At 45.7% G+C, this 24,384-nt stretch overlaps 1 protein-coding gene across 2 annotated transcripts in view; it reads right to left on the bottom strand.

The window, feature by feature from the left end:
* Positions 1-9,739, bottom strand: part of LOC137431829 (microtubule-associated protein tau) — a 144,725-nt gene extending 134,986 nt beyond the window's left edge. Inside the window, exon 1 of one of the 2 annotated variants that reach the window (XM_078782534.1) lies at positions 9,404-9,739. The gene's annotated coding sequence lies outside the window, so the exon portion shown is untranslated. The remainder of the gene's footprint in view (positions 1-9,403) is intronic. The other variant, XM_078782533.1, reaches the window with a different exon arrangement.
* Positions 9,740-24,384: the final 14,645 nt, after the last annotated feature.

Below are 24,384 nucleotides of genomic sequence, written 5' to 3'. Positions count from 1 at the left end.
CCCCTTCCTCCTCTTCCCACCCTTCCCCCTCCCCTCCCCCCACTCTCCCCTCCCTCTCCCCATCCCCTCCTCCTCCCCCTCTCCCACAGTCCCCTTTCCTCCCCTCCCCTCCCCCTCCTCCCCCCGTTCCCCTCCCCTCCCCCACCCGGCAACGCTGTGTACTTCTGCTAGTATATATACATTTACAAGAATGAATGTCTCTGTCTCTGTCTCTGTCTCTGTCTCTGTCTCTGTCTCTGTCTCTCTCTCTCTTGAGGTCTCTCCCTTATGCACGGGCACATCTTTAAAGCTACAAACTCCAAACTCTCTCACAATCTTGTCTCCCACTCCCTTTATTTTGTCTTATGTGTCCGTTTGTTTGTTTTTTGTCATTAATGTTAGCTCTTACACGAGCCTCGATCTTGTATACAAAAAAGAAGAAGAAGAAGAAGAAACGGATACAACTTTGTGCGGGAAGTAACATGGGCTATTTGGCCGCAGCCTCAGAGGCCGTAAATTCAGGCCAAAGTAGCCAATATAGTAATTTTTGGGACCAATTGGTCTCAAATTTAAAAGGCCAGCCTTTTATGGTGATGTACTGTATGATCAAGACGCCTATTATTTACATTTTTTCCCTGTGTGAGGACGTCTCCTAATCATTCTATCCATGATAAATTATGTGTTAAATCGATTTTCAAACCTTGTACAGCCTTCATTTGCTTCTCTGCTCATTCTCTCTCTGCCCTTTCACTCCATCTCTCAAAATTTCCTGAACTGCAAACGACTGGTGCTTTCTTTCAAACATGCACACACACTCCATCAACTCGCTGCATGATGTTGCACCACCATGTAGTGATTCTGATTATTTCAGAATAAAATCAGCTGTTCCTGTAGGTTCCCTCTGATGGTTTCACAGCAAAGAAAGTTGTGGAAAGGCACAGATCAGGGGATGGGTATGAAAATATTTCAAAGACCTTCAATATCCCTTGGAGCACAGTCGAGGCAATCATTATGAAGAGGAAGGCATATGGTACCATCAAAACCCTGCCTGGATCAGGCCGTCACTCCAAATTGGATGATCAAGCAAGGAGGAGGCTGGTCCAAGAGGCCACCAAGAGGCCAAAGACAACTTTGAAAGAGCTACAGGCTTTTATAGCAAAGACTGGTCCCTGCGTGCATGTGACAACAATATTCCAAGCACTCCACAAGTCTGGCCTGTATGTTAGGGTAGGAAGCTATTACACAAAAAAGCCCACCTTGAATCCTGTTTGAGGTATGCAAAAAAACCACTGGAGATTCTGAAGCCATGTGGCAAAAGGTTGTGTTGTCTGACGAAACCAAGATGGAACTTTTTGGCCTAAATACAAAACGTTACGTTTGGCGCAAACCCAACACAGCACATCACCCAAAGAACACCATCCCTACTGTGAAGCATGGTGGTGGCAGCATCATGTTATGGGGATGTTTCTCATCAGCAGGGACTGGGACACTTGTCAAGATAAAAGGGAAAATGGATGGAGCAAATTGCAGAAAAATCCGAGAGGAAAACCTACTTCCCTCTGCAAGAAAGCAGAAATTGGCCACACTGGAGCGGCTGAGGAACAAAAAAGATAAATGTCCTTGAGTGGCCCAGTCAGAGCCCCGACCTAAATCCAATCGAAAATCTGTGGCATGACTTGAAGATTCCTGTCCATCAACACTCCCCACACGTATTGACTGACCTTGAACAGTTTTGTACAGAAGAATGGGCAAATATTTCCCAATCAAGGTGTGCAAAGTTGGTAGAAACCTATCCCAACAGACTCGCAGCTGTAATTGCTGTTAAAGGTGCTTCCACCAAGTATTAACTCAGGGGAATGGACAATTATCCAACCAAGATAATCTAGTTTTGTATTTTAAATTAATTTTCTGAAATTTGCAGAATTTGTTTTTCACTTGGAAGTTGTGGGTTGCGATGTGTAAATAAAGGTGGGAAATTCTGATTTAATGCATTTTAATTCCAGACTATAAGGCAACAAAAGGTGTAAATTTTGAAAGGGGGTGTAAACTTTCTATTGGCACTGTATATATATATATATATATATATATATATATATATATATTTATTTATTTATAATTTCAAAACACACCTGGTCACAAGTGTTCCTCACTGACCAGCGGGGGCACATACACCTCCACATGCAGCAGCTACACCTGGATGCATACATACCCCCACCCCCAGCCAGTGAGAACACAGATTACAACAACAAAACCGCCTCCATTCCCAAAATCCACAGCCACTCACCCACTCACTCACACACCAAAAAAAACAACCCAAACGGCCATCTACCCTTACAACATCCACCACTCAAACAAAGACACATTCATGCAAAACCACACCCACTCCTGCACATATACATTTATCTTCCATGCTCAGTCACTACCCCTTTAGGCTGAAATGAACCACCCCCACAACCTCAACATACACCGTTCGACATGCCTCCATAAACTTCCTCCATATCCAAAGTGAGCCTTTCAAGGCAACCTGATATTTATATATATATTTCTGTCAGTTGATTGTTAGTTTGACATTTGTATTACAGTGTACAAGAAGGTATAAATAAATGAATGACATGTTTATCTTTATCAGCTTTCGAAAGTTTATTAGCTTTCGGCTTGATGAAAACTTTCCGGGAAAGTGGATCGGCCGCCGCGGTCCGATCGAGTGGCTGGCACGTTCCCCAGACCTTACACCTCCAGATTTCTTTCTTTGGGGGCTCATGAAAGACCTTGTTTATCGTGAAAAGCCTCGTACCATTCAGGAATTGAAGGCTCAAATCACTGCAAAGTTTGAAGAAATTGATATCGAACTCTGCAAGCGTGTGTGCCACTTTGTGCCTGCTCGGCTGCAATTGTGCATCGATCACGAGGGAGGGCACTTTGAAAATTGCAAGTAAAACAGCTTGGTACACTTCTGTAATAATTTTCCCCTGAATAAATGGTTAGATAAACATGTCATTCATTTATTTATACCTTCTTGTACACTGTAATACAAATGTCAAACAAACAATCAACTGACAGAAATATATATATTATATATATATATGTAAACAGAAATCGGGCGCGACTTTTGACTCACCCTGTGTGTATATGTATATGTATATATATATATATACACAATCATCTATTCCTGGCCAGAGAGCTTTAATCTCAGTGTGCAAAGACTCGAGTACCACACGGATGCCTCCTAGTCTGGAGGTGATGTATTGGTGTAATTTATGCACATGATGTCAGCATCATGTCATAGGGTCAGTGTGCTTCTTTGGTTAAAAAAAACATATATATATATATATATAGATATATATATATATATATATATATATATATATATATATATATATATATATATATATAATTCCACCCTATCTAACCTCACCCATTTATTTTGCTGTACTGTCTATCCTTTTGCAGACAGATGGCAATCTTCAACTTCTCTTTCCAACATACCTAAAAGTTACATAAACAAAAAAACAACAATAAAACAGTATATTTCAGTTCACTGCAAGACAAAGGCCTCCTTCAACTCATTGTGAATGGTGTTTGGCTTACTCGTCATGCTTGCCAAGCGTAGGTTGGCAAGACAGAGCAGCCATCGGAATCGAACCCAACATGGCCTTTGAATGCAAGTGAAGAAAAAAATGAAAGATAACACTTGTAACTGTTGGGAAACCACGGGTAATATGGAAGTTATCAATAACAATAACAAGAGGTGGTAGTATAGAACGCGAGCAATGGAGGATGTGTGATTTAAGGTTCATGGAAGAAGTTATATACATATTATATAATAATAATAATGGAGGCTCATACTCTTGACAGAGCATTGGAGCATTCAAGACATCTCTAGAAACATTTGAAGGCAAGAACGACAATTCCGACAATTCATGTACTCCTCATTGAGGTATATAGTACGATTAGTACGGTAACTGTAAAACATGACTGTAATTTTACAATGGTTAAAGGATGATAGAGCAAAATGAATGAGAGTATTACTTCCGGCAGTTGAGTGATATAGTAACAGCCATGGGACCGGTACAGGAGACAGACTTGAGCTCTGTGGGTCGTGTCCAAACGACCGCAATCGCCAGCTAAGTCCACATCCCCGAGCAAGTTCCCAGATCTATTTGTCACGTTACAAATTCGTTGTGACCGTGTATTTGAACAAGGGATGCACCAATAGGCGCTCGTGACCTTCCTAATCTGGCCGAGCAATCCCAGATCGTGAGCGCTCTGAACCTGATTGAGCCAGCTCGTCGTATGATACCAAAATCACCAAACGAGACCAAATGAGATCACCACAATGACCAGAATCCACGACCAGGTACATTTCTGCGAGCGACAACTTTGATTGGGCGCGTTTGCATAAAACTGCATAATATTTTGAACAAGTACTGCTTGAAAGTACAAAAAAGGCAATTTATCTTCGACAGTGTTCAAGTATACAATTATATTCAAATAAAATAAAGATTTTAAAGGTCATAGAAAAACATTTCGGAAGTTTACCGCGGTTGATGCAGCAACTTTTACACCACCGTATCTAACACGTTGCATTAGCTCTTCGTGCCTGTTGTTTGTGTCCTTTATGAGGTCCTTAAAAGTAAGTTTCCTGTTTGGAATGATTTTTTTTTTTAATTGACTACGGTACCAGACAGGTAGGGAAAATAAAATAATGATCTCACTCCTCTCTGCGCATGTGCGATCGGGACAAATTCAGAGGCAAAGCAGTGCTAAACTACATGTTTTTCTCCAATTCATGTTCCAATGTGTGTTCAAAACTTTGTTGCTCTTTAAATGCCATTATTATCCCACCTTGTGCGGTCGGCCGGGGGAAGCTTGGCCAAAGTCTTTCATGAACCGGCCTGGCCAGGCCTGACATTCGCCTAGTTTGGGCAGGGATTTGGAATTTGGCCATGGTGCCGGCGACACTCACCTACTCTTTGCGAAGGACACCGTGGGATCTTTAACGTCCACCGACCCATGCTGGCAGGCGGGACTCCTGGTTTAACGTCCATCCGAGGGATGGCACACACATTGATGAATGGCCCTGCCTGTCAATCACCCTGGTCGGGATTCAAACCCAGGCTAGACAGCTGAGAGGTGAGCGTGCATACCTCTAAGCCATCCTGTCTGCCAATTTGGGTTCAAAACATAACATTCAATCAAAATGCAGTTGTTCCTCGATCACAAACTGACATTTGTTGACAGAAGAACAGACAGACAGACAGAAGTGAACCCTTTGCTTAACCCCACCTTTTGCTTTGCATGCTGGGTAATTACAGTTACAGTCCAATGCAAACTCAAAAGTGCAAAATGGACAACTATAGGCATACAATAGAGAAGGGTTCACTCACTTATTTCCTGTTTTTTGTTTCGGATTGATATACACAATTAAAAGTCTTTGCATAAAGTAGAAAGAAATTTCATTCCTTTTTTTATGCAAAGCAAGTGTGTAAATCTTAATGTGTGTATATTCTGGCAGGAATCCTTTAAAACTACTCCAACCTGCACCCCAACTACAAGCTACCTCGCATAGATCATGTTGGCATGGCGACCAAAGCCAAAAGGGACAATGGTTTTGGCGAAGGCCCTTTTAGAATCCATCAGCCCTGGCACCATCAAACAATCATGTAATTGTGGGATTGCAAAACAAAAGCCAAAAGCTGAATCAGGTAAATTACGAAAGCACTTTGAAACATTCATTTGCTAATTAAAGGATTACTCCATATACCTCACGGGGTCACACTTTGTAAAATGTTTAGAAAACATTTCACTGGATCGTCCTTCAAAAGGTAAACAGCTAAACACAAAAAGTCCAGGTCCTGAAGATACACAACCGTCGTATGTCTTTTCAAGGGAAGGCCATTGTGTCAGGAGCAAGATTATCAGCTGCCTCTCCTTGAGACTCCTAATTAAGGCCCTCTCCTAGCCAACAAAGGCCTCCAATCATCCAGTGGCCTAACAGGCATGACTAATTTGGTGCAAAGTGCGAGGGGCTGAACAAGCTCACACCGGGCAGGCCCTCCGGCGTCACATGACACCAACCATCCATGGAAGACCTGCAGCATCTGTCGGCCATGCTTTCTTCTGTGATCGTCCGATTCCTCCTTTCTGGTCTTGCACCTTCTTTGCTCTTTCCGTGTTTTGTCAAAAGCCCCCCTCCCCTCCTCAACACCTAAACCTCTGCAGGGCTCACGCGTTTCACCATCAACCCTCTTCTGGTCAAACTCACAAAATCTAGAATCACTTGGTCCCCCATCAAAAACCATCATCTTTTCTACACCCGTCAAACCACTCCCCATCCGCCCCCCGCCCCCCAATCCTCCAAAAAAGTCTGCCTCTATATCCATATTGTCCACACCTTGTGTTCTCCCTACTCCTCGTCGTTACCCGCATCCCTTATTCGTCCATGTCTGTCTATTTTATCCTTCAACGTATTGTTGGTTCCCCCTTCCCCCTGCCTGTTGTTCCTTTTGTCCTATTGTGTCCTAATCCGTTCAATGTGCTCTTCCACAAGCCTTCACTTTGTATATATATATATATATATATATATATGTATTATATATTTATTTATTTATATATCCATTTGTATGGAAAGATATCGACGTGGGAATCACTTCATTGCAGCTCATTTCACAGTAGACCAACTGACACTAAGCCAAAGCATTTTACCCCCAGTGATTGGTAAAAAAGGTAACCTTCAATATCCAAAAGGTAACCTTCAATGTCCAAAAGGCAACCTTCAATGTCCAAAAGGCAACCTTCAATGTCCAAAAGGCAACCTTCAATGTCCAAAAGGCAAACTTCAATGTCCAAAAGGCAACCTTCAATGTCCAAAAGGCAACCTTCAATGTCCAAAAGGCAACCTTCAATGTCCAAAAGGCAACATTCAATGTCCAAAAGGCAACCTTCAATGTCCAAAAGGCAACCTTCAATGTCCAAAAGGCAACCTTCAATGTCCAAAAGGCAACCTTCAATGTCCAAAAGGCAACCTTCAATGTCCAAAAGGCAACCTTCAATGTCCAAAAGGTAACCTTCAATGTCCAAAAGGCAACCTTCAATGTCCAAAAGGCAACCTTCAATGTCCAAAAGGTAACCTTCAATGTCCAAAAGGCAACCTTCAATGTCCAAAAGGCAACCTTCAATGTCCAAAAGGCAACCTTCAATGTCCAAAAGGCAACCTTCAATGTCCAAAAGGCAACCTTCAATGTCCAAAAGGTAACCTTCAATGTCCAAAAGGCAACCTTCAATGTCCAAAAGGCAACCTTCAATGTCCAAAAGGTAACCTTCAATGTCCAAAAGGCAACCTTCAATGTCCAAAAGGCAACCTTCAATGTCCAAAAGGTAACCTTCAATGTCCAAATCGCTTTGCAAAGAAAAAAACCTCCATACCGTTGAGTGCCTTGGCATTCATCGTCGCACCGTCCCCACCTTGCCTTCCTGCAAGGTTACTGCTTCTGTCCTATTTCTGCCCAACCTGGAAATGGCAATAAGGGAGTTGTTGGCACCGTTGTGTTGAGCTCGCGCTCTGCAGTTGTCATCATGAGTTGTAGAAATATGGCAGCAGCATTGTCCATCTGGAATAGAGGGCCTTCCTGCCCCCTTTGTGGAACAAACAGCTGGTTTTTCGTTTAGTGGATACAGAAAACCAAGTGGGGTGGTCTTCCGGTGTGTATAGCACAACAAGGAGATGAAAACGAGCATTCGCTTGTACACCAGACTCGGTGCGGTGCAATGGTTCGAGTCTCTGTCCGAGTCTGGGAGGTCGGTGGTTTGTAGCCCCGGTCGAATTATACCAAAGACTTTAAAGATGGTATGACCTGATTCCTTCCTTCACTCTCAGCATTTAAAAGGATAGAACATGGACAACCAACGCTGCGAATGTAATGGCAAACCACCCAGTATAACCCTTGCTGAGAAACTGCTTCGGCAGCAACAACGCTCCGCAAAGAATATGGTGCATCAAAAACAATATAGATGTTTCACTTTTCACCATTTCTCCCTTTTATGTCCATAATATGTTATCCTTCCATTCTCCTCTCCTCGTGACCATCTCTGTCATCACCTGGTGATGGCCTAATGGTTAGGGAGGAGGGCTTGGGATCCTAATGTCCTGAGTTCGGATCCTGTTGAATTAACGCCAGGTGGGGTTGATTCAGCCTGTCATCCTTCCGAGGTGGGCAAACTGAGCACCAGGTAACTGGTTATAGAGAGGCCTTGCATCAGCGGCAGACACGCCCACAGAAAAATGATGCAACCAGCAGCTGGGTGGATGCACACGAACCACCACCACCACACCATCTCTGTCGACCTGTCTGTTTATTACATACGCAAATACGCCAGAATTTTGACAACCACCAACCCAAGCTTCACAACAAGCACTCCAACCCATTTCCCCACAACTTTTGGGGATGTCGCTTTGTGCCAAATCTTCCCCATTCTTCCCTGCTTCCCGGATTCGTCAGGGCAGCGCAGTCACGGTCAGAACGCCGAACGGTCCAGGCCCTTTCCCTTGTGTGTGTCTCTCTCCCCCTCTCTATCTCTGTTGTGGCCCTGATTTCGTGATGGTGGGTGGTACGCAATCCTGGATGCCGGGGATCTCTGGGTCGGTCCTGCTCCTGCAAGATCGATCGGCTGTCTCTGTGGTGCGAGCTCATTCGAAAGAACTGTCCCGGGTAAAAAAACACAACAAAAAAAACAAAAAAACAAAACAACAAAACAACAACAACAACAACAACCTATTTCCCAGATACATACGTAATAAATATATTCCCCTCCTCTTGATATCAGTTTTTGTCATCGTTTTAACCACGCCTCCAAACGGTTTAACCACACCCCCCAAACGGTTTAACCACACCCCCAAACGGTTTAACCACGTCTCCAGACGTTATGACCACACCCCCAAACTTCGCATTGTGTAGATTTGCTGAAAACGACTAATGTATCGTGTAATATATATCTATATATATATATAATATATATATATCAATTTTAACGTCAGGCCACGGACAAGTTTACCAATTACGACTCTTACCTCAAAAGTTATAATAATTGGATACAGAAGGACAATAACATGAGGTTTGTTTTTTGAAATCGAAAAGTTGTGCCGAGTTCAATAACATTTGTTAAACTTTTGGAATGAATAACAACGTGCGGAATGCAAAATGGTGTGAAACGTCAGGTATTTAACACGAACCACATTCAAAATGGACAGCAGGTCGTTTGGACCAATGGTCTTTGCTGCACCCACGATTAGACACGTGATGCTGCAATGGAGCCTTAAACGGGATTACAAAACAAAATGTCACTAATGAGGGATGATCGAGCCGTGCATAATGACGGACCTGACCAAGCCTTTTGACATGACGTAAGGACGTAACCGGGAACCCACCGGAGGCACGACCATGGTCGGCACTGGGCGCCGCCACCCCCGGCCTTTCGGAGACCACGAGGCCGTTCTGGTCCACGCCTTGCGGGGGACGATACCCCTGGGGGTCCCGCTCCCATTGCTGCTCCTGCTCCCATTGCTGCTCCTGCTCTTCCATCCCGGTCTCCGGCATCGGGGACTTGGAATCTCGCGCTCCTCGAGGGTCTGCCTCGCGGTCCGGCGGGGACCCGCCCTGCACCGCTCGCCCAACGTGCTCGTCGTCAGACATCCCGTACGAGCAGGTTGCACGCACTGCGCACGGCACAACGTCGAGCCGCAAACTCTGATCCGTGTCACTCCCCTCCCTCCCCAATCCCGTTCCCGGCTCTCTCTCCTCCCAGTTCGTCGGTCTCCCCTTGGATCGGAGCACCAGTGAAACCATGGCAACCGGCACGGATTTAATCGGCTGAGCACCGCTTGTGGCCTCCTGCCAATGGATCGGCTGCGATGCGGCGACATCAAACGAGGTCTCGTGTGAAGTCCCCATGACCTGGTGACCCCGTGCCGTGTGTTGCTTGCTGTAACTTGACTCGAATATTCCCCTTAATTATGGAATAACGCCGACACTTGTCTACCGGGAACAGCTGCGTTTCCGAACCCGCGTGTCGATGTATGTATGATCCTTTGATAGTCCTGTATGCAATATGTGTCTCACCAAAAGAGTGGTGTGTGTGTGTGTGTGTGTGTGTGTGTGTGTGTGTGTGTGTATATACGTGTGTGTGTGTGTGTGTGGCTGTGTGTGTGTGTGTGTGTGTGTGTGTGTGTGTGTGTGTGTGTGTGTATATACGTGTGTGTGTGTGTGTGTGTGGCTGTGTGTGTGTGTGTGTGTGTGTGTGTGTGTGTGTGTGTGTGTGTGTGTATGTGTGTTTGTACGTGCGTGTGTGTGTATAGGTGTGTGTCCAAATTAATCTGGTTTGACATTAACACCAGTATCAGCTGGTAGGAGGCCGAGAGGTACGCACATTCGCCTCTAAAGTTGTCTATCCAGTGTTCGAATACCGACGCAACTATAAACTACCATTCTGGTGTTTCAGAGGGAGAGGGATTCGTCAACGTGCGCTGTCCCTCGTAATGTTCGGATGGACATTAAGCCGGCCGTCCCGTGTGCCAGCATTAATTGATGGATCCCATGGATCATGGTGTCAGTCGCGAAGAGTGGGCGAGCTATCGCCGGAACTACTGCAGGAAAGGCAATGGCAAACCACCTAGTATAACCCTTTGCCAAGAAACTGTTTCGGCAGCACTGAACCTGCCTCGGGAGAAAAACACCAGAATATTCGAAATAGCTCGAGTATCGCCAAATACCACGTGGTGTGTGTGATACCTGTACAGAAGGAATCCCCCATAACCATCATACTACTTCCATATGAATGATAATCATCAATTTAATGTATATCTCCTGTATTCATCAATGGTGCTTCCTTCTGAGGACTCGTCTAATGTTGCTGCCATCTTGTCTGCAATTTGTTGTCTCTTTTTCTCGTGTGTTTTGTATCTATTTTCTTTCTAACAAAGGTAACGAATTCACAGATGGACGTTGGCCCACGTTAAATGGACGACCGGAACTCCTCCAAGAGCATCATCGATCTCCTGTCGGGGAAAATAGTCACGTGTTCGTGACACGTGACCTCATCATTTATTCAACACTGCATTAGTGTCGACTCGAAGTCTCGAACCCTCGGACCCCTGGGCCCCTAAACGTCCACCCGCGTCATTCTGCATCCTTCGATGCTGTGTGAACGATGCACGTTATTCGTTCGTTCTTGTGACGATCTCCATCGCATGTTCGAGCGGGAAGGCATTGATTTACCGGATTCCCTGACCGTGCACAGGACCTTTCCTCAGCAACACGAGGGTCTTCCAAAGAACGTTCCAGAAATATGGAATTTCGAGGACTTCGTGCTCCAAACCCACGGGCCACACGAAGGGGCCGAATCGATTTATGGACAACACGTGATTTAGAGAAAACGGTTGCGATTTCAAATCGAAACGTCAGCAATTCTTCCTGACGCCGCATATAATCTGTTCGAACTATTTAATTTATAAACGCCTCATAATATAACACCATATATACTATAATATATATTATACATACTGTAACACCTCAAAATGACATTGCACCGTCCCGACTCTCGCGGCGATATTTTAAACAGTCCGTTTATTCCAACCGACGCTTTGATCCGCTTTCTGCATCTGGTGATACTCGAATTTCCCAAAATGGCCGTCTGACATCAGCCATCACATGGCCATTGGCAACATTTCAGTCGGAAACTCGATCGGCCATGAAAGACAGCCAGGGAAGCATAGAGTGCGCCTTGAGACGACCGACGCGAACCTTTCCTATACACCGCCCAAAGAAAACCCCCGTTTCGTACTTTCGTTTCACGACGTGTGTGTAAAGCGCAAAATAACCACACTGTGAACAATGTAAGCGTCATACTCATCGCATTAATATATTTTGTTTTAATACTGCACAATAAAAAAAATGTATAAGTAAAAACCCATTTTTATTTCCGGAAAATAAATCTACACGATGCGATGACGTAGTTTCGCGCCGATGTTCTCGCGCACTCGGTACTGGTTCGATAAATTCATTCAAAACAACATTTAACTGAAGAGTTCATCGAACATTTCACTCCGTGCAGGGAGAAAAAGGACTTCGGATTTGGGAAGAGTTTGACGGAAACGAAAGTTTGAGCGAAATGGATTTGTACGGCAGTGCGTAGTTGCAGCGAAAAGAAGAGTCTTGCTTTGCGTGTTGCACAAAACAAAGTGTTAGACGCCGCCACATTTTCCTGAATGACGAACTCAGTTACTTTCGCTCAGGGCATGAGATGGCGGGTATGGGCATGTTGAATCTCACAATGGCTCTGCCCTCAGGGAATGGGAATGTTGAATCTCACAATGGCGATGCCCTCAGGGAATGGGAATGCTGAATCTCACAATGGCTCTGCCCTCAGGGAATGGGAATGCTGAATCTCACAATGGCTCTGCCCTCAGGGAATGGGAATGTTGAATCTCACAATGGCGATGCCCTCAGGTTGTGGGAATGCTGAATCTCACAATGGCTCTGCCCTCAGGGTATGGGAATGCTGAATCTCACAATGGCTCTGCCCTCAGGGTATGGGAATGCTGAATCTCACAATGGCTCTGCCCTCAGGTTGTGGGAATGCTGAATCAAACAATGGCTCTGCCCTCAGGGTATGGGATGCTGAATCTCACAATGGCTCTGCCCTCAGGGTATGGGAATGCTGAATCTCACAATGGCTCTGCCCTCAGGGAATGGGAATGCTGAATCTCACAATGGCTATGCCCTCAGGTTGTGGGAATGCTGAATCTCACAATGGCTCTGCCCTCAAGGTATCATTTAGGTATGGGAATGCTGAATCTCACAATGGCTCTGCCCCCAGGGAATGGGAATGCTGAATCTCACAATGGCTCTGCCCTCAGGGTATGGGAATGCTGAATCTCACAATGGCTATGTCCTCAGGGTATGGGAATGCTGAATCTCACAATGGCTCTGCCCTCAGGGTATGGGAATGCTGAATCTCACAATGGCTCTGCCCTCAGGGTATGGGAATGCTGAATCTCACAATGGCTCTGCCCTCAGGGTATGGGAATGCTGAATCTCACAATGGCTCTGCCCTCAGGGTATGGGAATGCTGAATCTCACAATGGCTCTGCCCTCAGGGAATGGGAATGCTGAATCTCACAATGGCTATGCCCTCAGGTTGTGGGAATGCTGAATCTCACAATGGCTCTGCCCTCAAGGTATCATTTAGGTATGGGAATGCTGAATCTCACAATGGCTCTGCCCTCAGGGTATGGGAATGCTGAATCTCACAATGGCTATGTCCTCAGGGTATGGGAATGCTGAATCTCACAATGGCTCTGCCCTCAGGGAATGGGAATGCTGAATCTCACAATGGCTCTGCCCTCAGGTTGTGGGAATGCTGAATCTCACAATGGCTCTGCCCTCAAGGTATCATTTAGGTATTGGAATGCTGAATCTCACAATGGCTCTGCCCTCAGGGAATGGGAATGCTGAATCTCACAATGGCTCTGTCCTCAGGGTATGGGAATGCTGAATCTCACAATGGCTATGCCCTATGGGAATGCTGAATCTCACAATAGCTCTGCCCTCAGGTTATGGGAATGCTGAATCTCACAATAGCTCTGCCCTCAGGTTATGGGAATGCTGAATCTCACAATGGCTATGCCCTCAGGTTATGGGAATGCTGAATCTCACAATGGCTCTGCCCTCAGGTTATGGGAATGCTGAATCTCACAATGGCTATGCCCTCAGGTTATGGGAATGCTGAATCTCACAATGGCTATGCCCTCAGGTTATGGGAATGCTGAATCTCGCAATGGCTATGCCCTCAGGTTATGGGAATGCTGAATCTCACAATGGCTCTGCCCTCAGGTTATGGGAATGCTGAATCTCACAATGGCTCTGCCCCCAGGTTATGGGAATGCTGAATCTCACAATGGCTATGCCCTCAGGTTATGGGAATGTTGAATCTCACAATGGCTCTGCCCTCAGGGTATGGGAATGCTGAATCTCACAATGGCTCTGCCCTCAGGGAATGGGAATGCTGAATCTCACAATGGCTCTGCCCTCAGGGAATGGGAATGCTGAATCTCACAATGGCTCTGCCCTCAAGGTATGGGAATGCTGAATCTCACAATGGCTCTGCCCTCAGGTTATGGGAATGCTGAATCTCACAATGGCTATGCCCTCAGGGTATGGTAATGCTGAATCTCACAATGGCTCTGCCCTCAGGTTATGGGAATGCTGAATCTCACAATGGCTCTGCCCTCAGGGTATGGGAATGCTGAATCTCACAATGGCTCTGCCCTCAGGTTATGGGAATGCTGAATCTCACAATGGCTCTGCCCTCAGGTTATGGGAATGCTGAATCTCACAATGGCTCTGCCCTCAGGTTATGGGAATGCTGAATCTCACAATGGCTATGCCCTCAGGTTATGGGAATGCTGAATCTCACAATGGCTCTGCCCTCAGGGTATGGGAATGCTGAATCTCACAATGGCTATGCCCTCAGGGAATGGGCATGCTGAATCTCACAATGGCTCTGCCCTCAAGGTATGGGAATGCTGAATCTCACAATGGCTCTGCCCTCAAGTTATGGGAATGCTGAATCTCACAATGGCTCTGCCCTCAGGGTATGGGAATGCTGAATCTCACAATGGCTATGCCCTCAGGTTATGGGAATGCTGAATCTCACAATGGCTCTGCCCTCAGGGTATGGGAATGCTGAATCTCACAATGGCTCTGCCCTCAGGTTATGGGAATGCTGAATCTCACAATGGCTCTGCCCTCAAGGTATGGGAATGCTGAATCTCACAATGGCTCTGCCCTCAAGTTATGGGAATGCTGAATCTCACAATGGCTATGCCCTCAGGGTATGGGAATGCTGAATCTCACAATGGCTCTGCCCTCGGGTTATGGGAATGCTGAATCTCACAATGGCTCTGCCCTCAGGGTATGGGAATGCTGAATCTCACAATGGCTCTGCCCTCAGGGTATGGGAATTCTGAATCTCACAATGGCTCTGCCCTCAAGGTATGGGAATGCTGAATCTCACAATGGCTCTGCTCTCAGGGTATGGGAATGCTGAATCTCACAATGGCTATGCCCTCAGGGTATGGGAATGCTGAATCTCACAATGGCTCTGCCCTCAGGGTATGGGAATGCTGAATCTCACAATGGCTCTGCCCTCAGGGTATTGGAATGCTGAATCTCACAATGGCTCTGCCCTCAGGTTATGGGAATGCTGAATCTCACAATGGCTTTGCCCTCAGGGTATGGGAATGCTGAATCTCACAATGGCTCTGCCCTCAGGGTATGGGAATGCTGAATCTCACAATGGCTATGCCCTCAGGTTATGGGAATGCTGAATCTCACAATGGCTAGCCCTCAGGGTATGGGAATGCTGAATCTCACAATGGCTATGTCCTCAGGGTATGGGAATGCTGAATCTCGCAATGGCTATGCCCTCAGGGTATGGGAATGCTGAATCTCACAATGGCTATGTCCTCAGGGTATGGGAATGCTGAATCTCACAATGGCTATGTCCTCAGGGTATGGGAATGCTGAATCTCACAATGGCTATGCCCTCAGGTTAGGGGAATGCTGAATCTCACAATGGCTGTGCCCTCAGGGTATGGGAATGCTGAATCTCACAATGGCTCTGCCCTCAGGTTATGGGAATGCTGAATCTCACAATGGCTATGCCCTCAGGTTATGGGAATGCTGAATCTCACAATGGCTATGTCCTCAGGGTATGGGAATGCTGAATCTCACAATGGCTATGCCCTCAGGTTATGGGAATGCTGAATCTCACAATGGCTAGCCCTCAGGTTATGGGAATGCTGAATCTCACAATGTCTGTGCCCTCAGGTTATGGGAATGCTGAATCTCACAATGGCTATGCCCTCAGGGTATGGGAATGCTGAATCTCACAATGGCTGTGCCCTCAGGGTATGTGAATGCTGAATCTCACAATGGCTCTGCCCTCAGGGTATGGGAATGCTGAATCTCACAATGGCTATGCCCTCAGGTTATGGGAATGCTGAATCTCACAATGGCTGTGCCCTCAGGTTATGGGAATGCTGAATCTCACAATGGCTATGCCCTCAGGGTATGGGAATGCTGAATCTCACAATGGCTGTGCCCTCAGGGTATGGGAATGCTGAATCTCACAATGGCTATGCCCTCAGGGTATGGGAATGCTGAATCTCACAATGGCTCTGCCCTCAGGGTATGGGAATGCTGAATCTCACAATGGCTCTGCCCTCAGGGTATGGGAATGCTGAATCTCACAATGGCTCTGCCCTCAGGGTATGGGAATGCTGAATCTCACAATGGCTATGCCCTCAGGGTATGGGAATGCTGAATCTCACAATGGCTATGCCCTCAGGGTATGTGAATAATTGATTAGTTACTTAATTATTACCGATTTATTAAGTACTTATTTATTTCCTTTCTCTTCTGGGCATTATCTCAGGCACCTTTTGAGCTCGGAAGCTTATATATGGACATGACAATGACGAAGTGATTTGGCTGTAAAGGCTATTTTTGATTTATTGATTAATCAATGAATCAATTAATTATTTAAATATTCGATTATTAATTTAATTAATTATTTTTTAAAAAGTTACAGATTCGGATGAAACGGTGGTGGTTTAGGTATTACATTAGCCAATTGATTAATCATTTAATTATTTTATGATTAATGTTTATTTATTTTCATTATTAATCATTTTATTTATTTTCTTTCTCATCTGGGCAATACCTCAGGCACCTTTTGAGATACGAAGCTAATATTCGGACACGACAGTGACCAAGTGATGTGGCTATAAAGGATATGTTTGATTTATTGATTGATGATCAAGAGCCGATAATACTTCAAGACACTCAACTTTCAAGACCCCATTAGACCCTTTCCTCTGAGCCTCGTTTTTAAAATAACTTAGGATCAACTCTTTGAATGCACCAGGTATGCCAAGTCACAGACAATGTTTATTATATGTCAGCTTGTCTTTCCTAAGACAAACATCACCGCAACACATCACAAAATTTCGTGACGTTTCACGACTGCAAATGGTAATCGATCCACCTGTGAGAGATAGAGAATCTGTAACTGGGAATAACTCTCTCATGGCAGATCATTTACTATTACAGTTATTTACTTCTTATTTGTCCTAATTCTATAATTAGCTCGTTTTAACAGCAACATAAATATTCTCAAGCACACAGAAGCAAATTGGTGTTGGCGTGTGGCACATGTACGTGTGGCGTACGTATGTATGGCGGACATACGTGTGGCGTACGTACATGTGGTGTACATAGTCTACATTTTTAAAATGAATTTTCTCGGCAACCTTTGGGCCGATTGATACAAAAATTTACCATGGGAGCGCCTCCACCTGTAGATTTTTTTTATTCATAATTATGACGTCATAGGTCACGTGGTACGGATGCCATCTTGGAAAAACGTTACACCGAAAAACGTTAAAACGTATGGAGATGTCTCCCAAACTCAAACTCACAAACTCTCTCAACTCAAAAAAAGAAAGAAAAAAGACTACCTTCTCTGTGCTCATTCGTTTATTCATTCTTATTCGTTCGTTCGTTCTTCGACCACGTGTTTCTCCCCCATTTCCCCAGATTGATTGTCAAATTTCAATTCGTTATTTTATCGTCCATGTGATATTGTTTGATTATAGTTAGTTTTGGTTTGAATTTCCTGTAACTCGTAATTAATTAATCGTTTTCTGCTCCTCGTGTGTGGCCTTGTAGTTGTACCCCCGTCGGTGTTTTGTTAACTTAAGTGTGTTTTGCTTGGCTCTTGGTTTTTTCCCTTCTACCCCGAACATAATACTGTCTAACGTTCTAAATCCCCACCCCCCCCACCCCCCCCACCCCCACCCCCCCAAAAAACAAAAAAAAAACAAAAACATTTATTTTATTTTCTCCACGTGTACTGTTGTCTCATCCTGTATTTTCTGTCCAGGTGTGCTGTTCGCCCCACCCCCATTATCTCCTTGCCATCCACCGTTTGCCCTGTTCACGTGACTCGTGGTGGTCCCTCTCGGCTCTCCCCCCGTTGGTATTTTTGTGCATATAAGATTGTTCATAGTTCTGTTTAAATATTTTTAAATATGTTTAACCTTTCCCCTTATGTTTTTTATTCAGTGGTATATTACAACACGCTGTTTTTCTTCCTATTTAAAAGGCTTTTCTCAATTTCCTCTCCAACTCATTCCACTTCAAAAAAAAGAAATTCAATATCTTATACGTCTCCCTCACTACATGGTCTAAATTTACATTCATTCCATCCCTCCTCCATCGTTCTGAACCGGATTGCTAACTTGAAAATCACAACAAACCCAATTTGTTATCAATGTTCGTCTTTCATTAATCATCCACTTTCTAAACTCCCCTCTTGCCCCTCCCATCCAAATCCCCCCCCTTGCACCTACACTCCGAAACTTCCCCCTTGCCCCTCCACTCTTAAACTCCCCCCTTGCCCCTCCACTCCTGAACTCCCCCCTTGCCCTTCCCCTCCTAAACTTCCCCTTTGCCCCTCCCCTCCTAATCTCCCCCCTTGCCCCTCCACTCCTGATCTCCCCCCTTTCCCCTTCCCTCCAAAACTCCCCCCTTGCCCCTCCCCTCCTAAACTCCCCCCTCACTCCTCCCCTTCAAAACTCCCCCCCAATCCCTCCCTTTCAATTCTCCCCCCATACCATTCCTCTCCAGTTCTCTCTCCTCCCCCCTCCTCCTCCGGGCTGCCTCCTCCCCACTTCGTCTCCCTTCTATCTCATACCTCCACCCCCCCAAACCTTATACTATCCTCTGCCCCCCCTCGGACAACCCCTCACTGTGCCGCATCCCTTCACCAGCAAACCTTTCATCCTCCTCATCCTTCCCTTTCTTGGAACTCTTCTGCAACATCAGAAACACTATCGACTGCTCTCCCTACCTCCCCCTCTCATCCTTCATCTTACCCTACTCCTCCCCTCCCCTGTCCTGTACCCGATGCTCCCCCTCTCTCTTCATTAACGGTATGGACCTCAAACATCCGGGGCCTTCGCTCAAACCTGACTGATCTCTCCATACAGGTTGCTTCTGACAATCCAGACTTGATCTGCTTAACAGAGACTTTCCTCCTTCAAGATGTCTCTGATTCCTTAATATCTCTTCCTGGTTACTCCCTCCTCCGGTATGATAGACCTGAGCCTCGGCCTGGTGGTGGGGTGGCTATCTTTGTCAAAAACTCTCTTCCTCACTCTCCTTGCACTGCTCTCTTTCCTCCTCACCCGCAGGAGTACCTCTGGTTACGGCTTCCTCTCCGCTCCCACCTTTTGTTCATATGTGTTCTGTACCGTCCCCCAAACAGTGATGACTCCATCTACATTTCACTGTCTGACAACATGGACCAACTTCTATCCACTCATCCCAACTCTCTCTTCCTCATATGTGGTGACTTCAACTGTCATCATGCCACCTGGTTGGGTGTGGGTTCCTCTCTCACTAGTCATGGCATCTCAGCAAAGGACTTCTGTGACTCACTGGGATTGACACAATCTGTCAATTTCCCGACCCGGATCTCAGCCAATGGAGTATCTTCTCTTCTAGACTTGGTTATGACAAACTTCCCTGCTAATGTCTGCTGCTCTTCTTCTGCTCCAATCGGTTCTTCTGATCATGTGCTTGTCAAAGTGGACATCTCTCTGGCCATTCTCAGAGAGCCTCCTCAGCGTCGTCGAGTCTGGCATTTCACTCAGGCCGACTGGGACGGTCTTCAAGCAGCCATCAATCGTCTGGATTGGTCTCCCATCTCCACTGCCGCTGACATCAATTCTTCCTGGGAATTCTTCCAAAGCAAACTGATCTCTCTCATGCACAGATTTATCCCATCTCGCCTTCAATTGTCTTACCCTTCCTCCCGTCCATGGTACACTGAATCTTGTGGTGAGGCAGTTGCCCTGAAACAACTTGCCTTTGCCTCTTGGAAGGCTAATCCAACTGAAGGAAATCTCAGTTCCTTCCACCAAGCTCGGAACAAGTGTGTGTCTACCCTCAGGAGTGCCAGGAAGCACTATCTCTCCTCACTCAAGAATGAACTCTCAAACCTGTCTCCTTCCTCCAAATCCTGGTGGCGTCTGGTCAAATCCGTTTCTGGTGTTTGTTCCCCCTCCATCCCCTCCCTTACCTCAAATGGCCACACAGTTGACATCGCACGTGACAAAGCCGAATGCCTCAACTCTGTGTTTGCCTCGAAATCCTTAGTCCCAAACCCATCTCTCTCTGTTCCCTCCTTTCCCAGTCGAACCCAACTGCTCCTGGACTCTGTGTCCTTCTCTCCTGACAAGGTGGAGGAGTTTTTGTCAAACCTCGACTCTGATTCTGCAACTGGACCAGACGGCATCAGCCCACGGGTCCTAAAATCCTGCTCTGCCGCTCTATCTCACCCTCTCTCTGTTCTTTTCACCCTATCTTTTGCTCAAGGTCATCTGCCAGCATCCTGGAAATCAGCTAACATTACCGCTTTACACAAAAAAGGTGCAAAAACAGATCCTTGCAACTACAGACCAATCAGCCTGCTCCCAATTATCAGCAAAGTCATGGAATCCATCATTGCTTCGGATATGAAATCTTTCCTCTTCTCCAATGGCTTGATCTCTGATCATCAATTTGGTTTCAGACCAGGTCACTCTACTCTGGACATGCTGCTTCTGCTGTCTCAACAATGGATGGAGGTCCTCAATGCCAAACAGGAAATCAGAGCTGTCTCCCTTGACATATCAAGAGCCTTTGATACGGTCTGGCACCCAGCTCTGCTCACCAAACTCTCCTCCTATGGTATCCATGGAAATCTCCATGCATGGCTTGCGGACTTCCTCTCTGGTCGTAGTCAACGTGTGGCCCTGAATGGATTTCTCTCATCTCCCCTTCCTGTTCAGGCTGGAGTTCCCCAAGGAAGTGTGCTGGGCCCTGTGCTTTTTCTGGTCTTTATCAATGATCTCTCTGACTCTCTGGAAAATCCTCTCTATCTCTTTGCTGATGACTCCACTCTCTGCCGCTCCATTCCTCTTCCCTCAGATCGGCAGTCTGCAGCCTCCTCACTCTCTGAAGACCTGGACAAAATCACAGACTGGTCAAACAAGTGGAACATGTCTTTCAATCCTGCCAAATCTCACTCTCTTACTATGTCTCTCCGAAAAGATCGACTGGACAACCCTCCCATCTACTTTCTCAACAATCCTCTCCAAGAAGTTCTGTCACTCAAGCTTTTGGGTCTCACTATCTGCCATGATCTTTCTTGGGAAAACCACATTTCCAAGCTGGCCTCCAAAGCCAGTCGCCGACTGGGCATCCTCCGTCGTGCGAAGTCCTTCCTCGGCACACCTGAGCTCCTCACCACATACAAGGCTTTCATCCGCAGCTCTATGGAATACTGTTCTCCCCTATGGGCTGGTGCTCCTGCCTCACACCTGGCTCGGCTTCACGCTGTTGAATCCAAAGCTTTCAAAATCATTGGAATCTCCCGCGATGAAGCTATCTCTGAGGGCCTTTCACTCACTCACCGCAGGCAGGTAGGTGGTCTTTCTGTCTTCTACCGACTCCTCTCCGGCCTTGCTCCCCCAGCTCTCTCTGTGCTCTGTCCCCCAAATATTCCTACAGGTCGCACAAGATCTGCCAGCAACCCTCTGATGGTTAAACTGCCGAAATCTCGGCTCTCTGCTCACCTTCACTCTTTCATTCCTCTTTTCTCCCGCCTGTGGAACAAACTCCCACACTCCCTTCAATCCCTCTCCTCCCTCCAGGTCTTTAAAACAGCTGTTCACCACCATCTCTTATCTTCCCCCATCCATAACCTTGATCTTTTCTACCCCCACTAATTCACCCCAGATCCACCTTGTTTGAAATTCCAACTTATTTCCTGGAAATCCTGGCAGTGTCCATATGTTTATACCTCTCCCACCCCCCCCCCTTCACATGCCTCCCCCCCTTCACATGCCTCCCCCCCAAAGCCCTCTCCCTCCCACAGATCTCTCGATGTCTCCATGTCTCTCGGTCCCTGCTCTCAAATGTTGTGTTTGTGTCCTTCCCCCTCTCTCCCCATCTTGTCTACCGCTCCCGATGTTATTTGTTTTATGTGTCTGTTTGTCTTTCTGTGTGATTAATGTTCGCTCTTTCACGAGCCTCGATCTTGTATACAAAAAAAAAAAAAAAAAAAAAAAAAAAAAAAAAAAACTGCTCAATAGAAACAAAATTAAACACGGCTCATGGCCCAGCACTCCCAATGGGGGATAAGATATGTTGATGATGATGTCATCAGTGCCTTCATTATGAGGTCATAATTCGAAAAGTACAATGCTTGATTTGATCAGTATGAAAAAAAATTTATCTGCAACTGTTAGTCCGATGAACACTCAATTTTGACCATCGGAGCGTCTCCTCCTGTAGAACTTTTTTAAATGATAATTATGACATTATCGGTCACATCGTACAGGCGCAATCTTGGAAAAATTGAAAAACGTTGCACCTCAATGTCTCCGAAACCGCTCCATGGAAAAAAATTGGGGAAGTGTTGTGCACTTCGCCCATTCTGCTGCACCAAAGCCATGCCCCACCCAGACAGCGACACCCTGCCTGTGCTTGAGCCTCCCCCCCCCCCTCCCGCCCCCCCCAGCCCCTCTCCTCTCATCTGGACCGAGAAGCAGGACGGGACTGTGATGGCAGTCGATCCTGCAATACTCTGCCAGGCATGCACAGAAAGTCTGCTGTCTTATGATTCCCTCTGTTTCTCTATCATGGTGTGAACGATTGGGCCCAGTTGAGTTGTATAATTAAGGAATCTCAGTTTGTTCGTTGTCATTGTTTGTGCATACTGGTAAAGGTTAAGGGGTTGTATTTTTTACATAATTGTTATTTATATTGCTTGCTTCTGTCGATTAGCACCGCATAATCAGATCTGTGTCTCTTGGATTCTGAATTACAGGTTTATTCAAATTGGTGTCTTTATAACCAGTTAAAGACGTATCCAATATTCAGATTGTTGATTTTGAATCGGCCTGTATTCAAATTTACCAGAGTCTATTATATCAGTATAATGAAAAATGCATTCGTAGCACAAACTTTGGCATGAATCCTAGACGGGATCATTAAAAATAATTCAAGGCCATTTCTGATTGGCCACTTGGAATGGTGTCCATTGATGAAAAGGCAAGCTTCCTATTAGTCAGGGCCCTTAGGGATATTTTGGGGCCGTTTGGTTCAAATTCTTCCAAAAGCACCAAATTTGGCCCAGATGTTGCCCATGCCATACTCTTTCGATTTTTGACGGGCGCCAAGACTGGCGCCCCCCCCCCCCCCAGGGGCCCCATATTGGCGAAATACTAAATGGCCGCCACCCGGATTAGAGGAAAATCAGTTAAATAACCAAAAGGGTTGGAATCATGTATGATACCACTTTTCAGGGGTTTTCGAGGTCGAGGAATCAAATTATGATGTTATTTTGATGATTCGAGGTCAAGGTCAACCCTCAAGGTCATCTTAAAGGTCATTTTTGAGTCAAACATGTCGGTTTTTGAGTTTTTTGTCAAGATTTACGCGAGGTTCACCATTTTATGTTTCTGGGTTTGGTATTCGAACTCTGACCTTATTTTTGACAATTAGAGGAAATATTTACATGTCTATTTCCTAATTTTCAGGCATATGCAGTTCATCAGTCTAATTACCAAGGTACGGATTTTGATGTTTTATGAACTGTATGCCATATCCTTGTGTTTAATTTTTGTGCGATCATGATCCGGGTTCATGTATACATGATTGTATACATGTCATAAATATGACGTCATAGGTCATGTGACCTGGCGGCCATATTGGATTTCATGAAAACCTTAAAAATGGATCCCTGCCTTCATTTTTCGATCGATTCATTTTGAACTTTGACCACTTATAGTACGCCATGTGATTGGATGCATATCCTAATTATGACGTCATAGGTCAGGTGACATGGCGGGATGGACCGGTATGGTCCCCGGATCATAGCGCCCTTGGCGCCCGTCAAAAGTCGAAAGAGTATGGCATGGGCAACAACTGCGCCAAATTTGATGCTTTTGGAAGAATTTGAACCAAAATATCCCTAAGGGCCCTGACTATATGAAAGTAAATGGGACTACTCATATAGCTTTGTGTCGATGGCCAGTTTCATGTGACACAAAAAAGCTGCCTCCGAAATTCATCACTTTAAGTGAGCCTAGATTTCGAGCTGATAAAATAAAAAAGCACACAATCTGTTGATACTGCCATGCAAAGAGTGAGCGCATCGATCCCGAATCAAGCGCAATACCTCATCACACAAGCTGTCACTGCAATGCTCCACATCCATCTTTCTCTCTATGTATTG

Source organism: Myxine glutinosa, chromosome 7, assembly GCF_964187855.1.
Source record: "Myxine glutinosa chromosome 7, kmMyxGlut1.1, whole genome shotgun sequence".
Classification (NCBI taxonomy): Eukaryota; Metazoa; Chordata; class Myxini; order Myxiniformes; family Myxinidae; genus Myxine; species Myxine glutinosa.
This window is presented reverse-complemented; position numbering and strand designations above follow the sequence as displayed.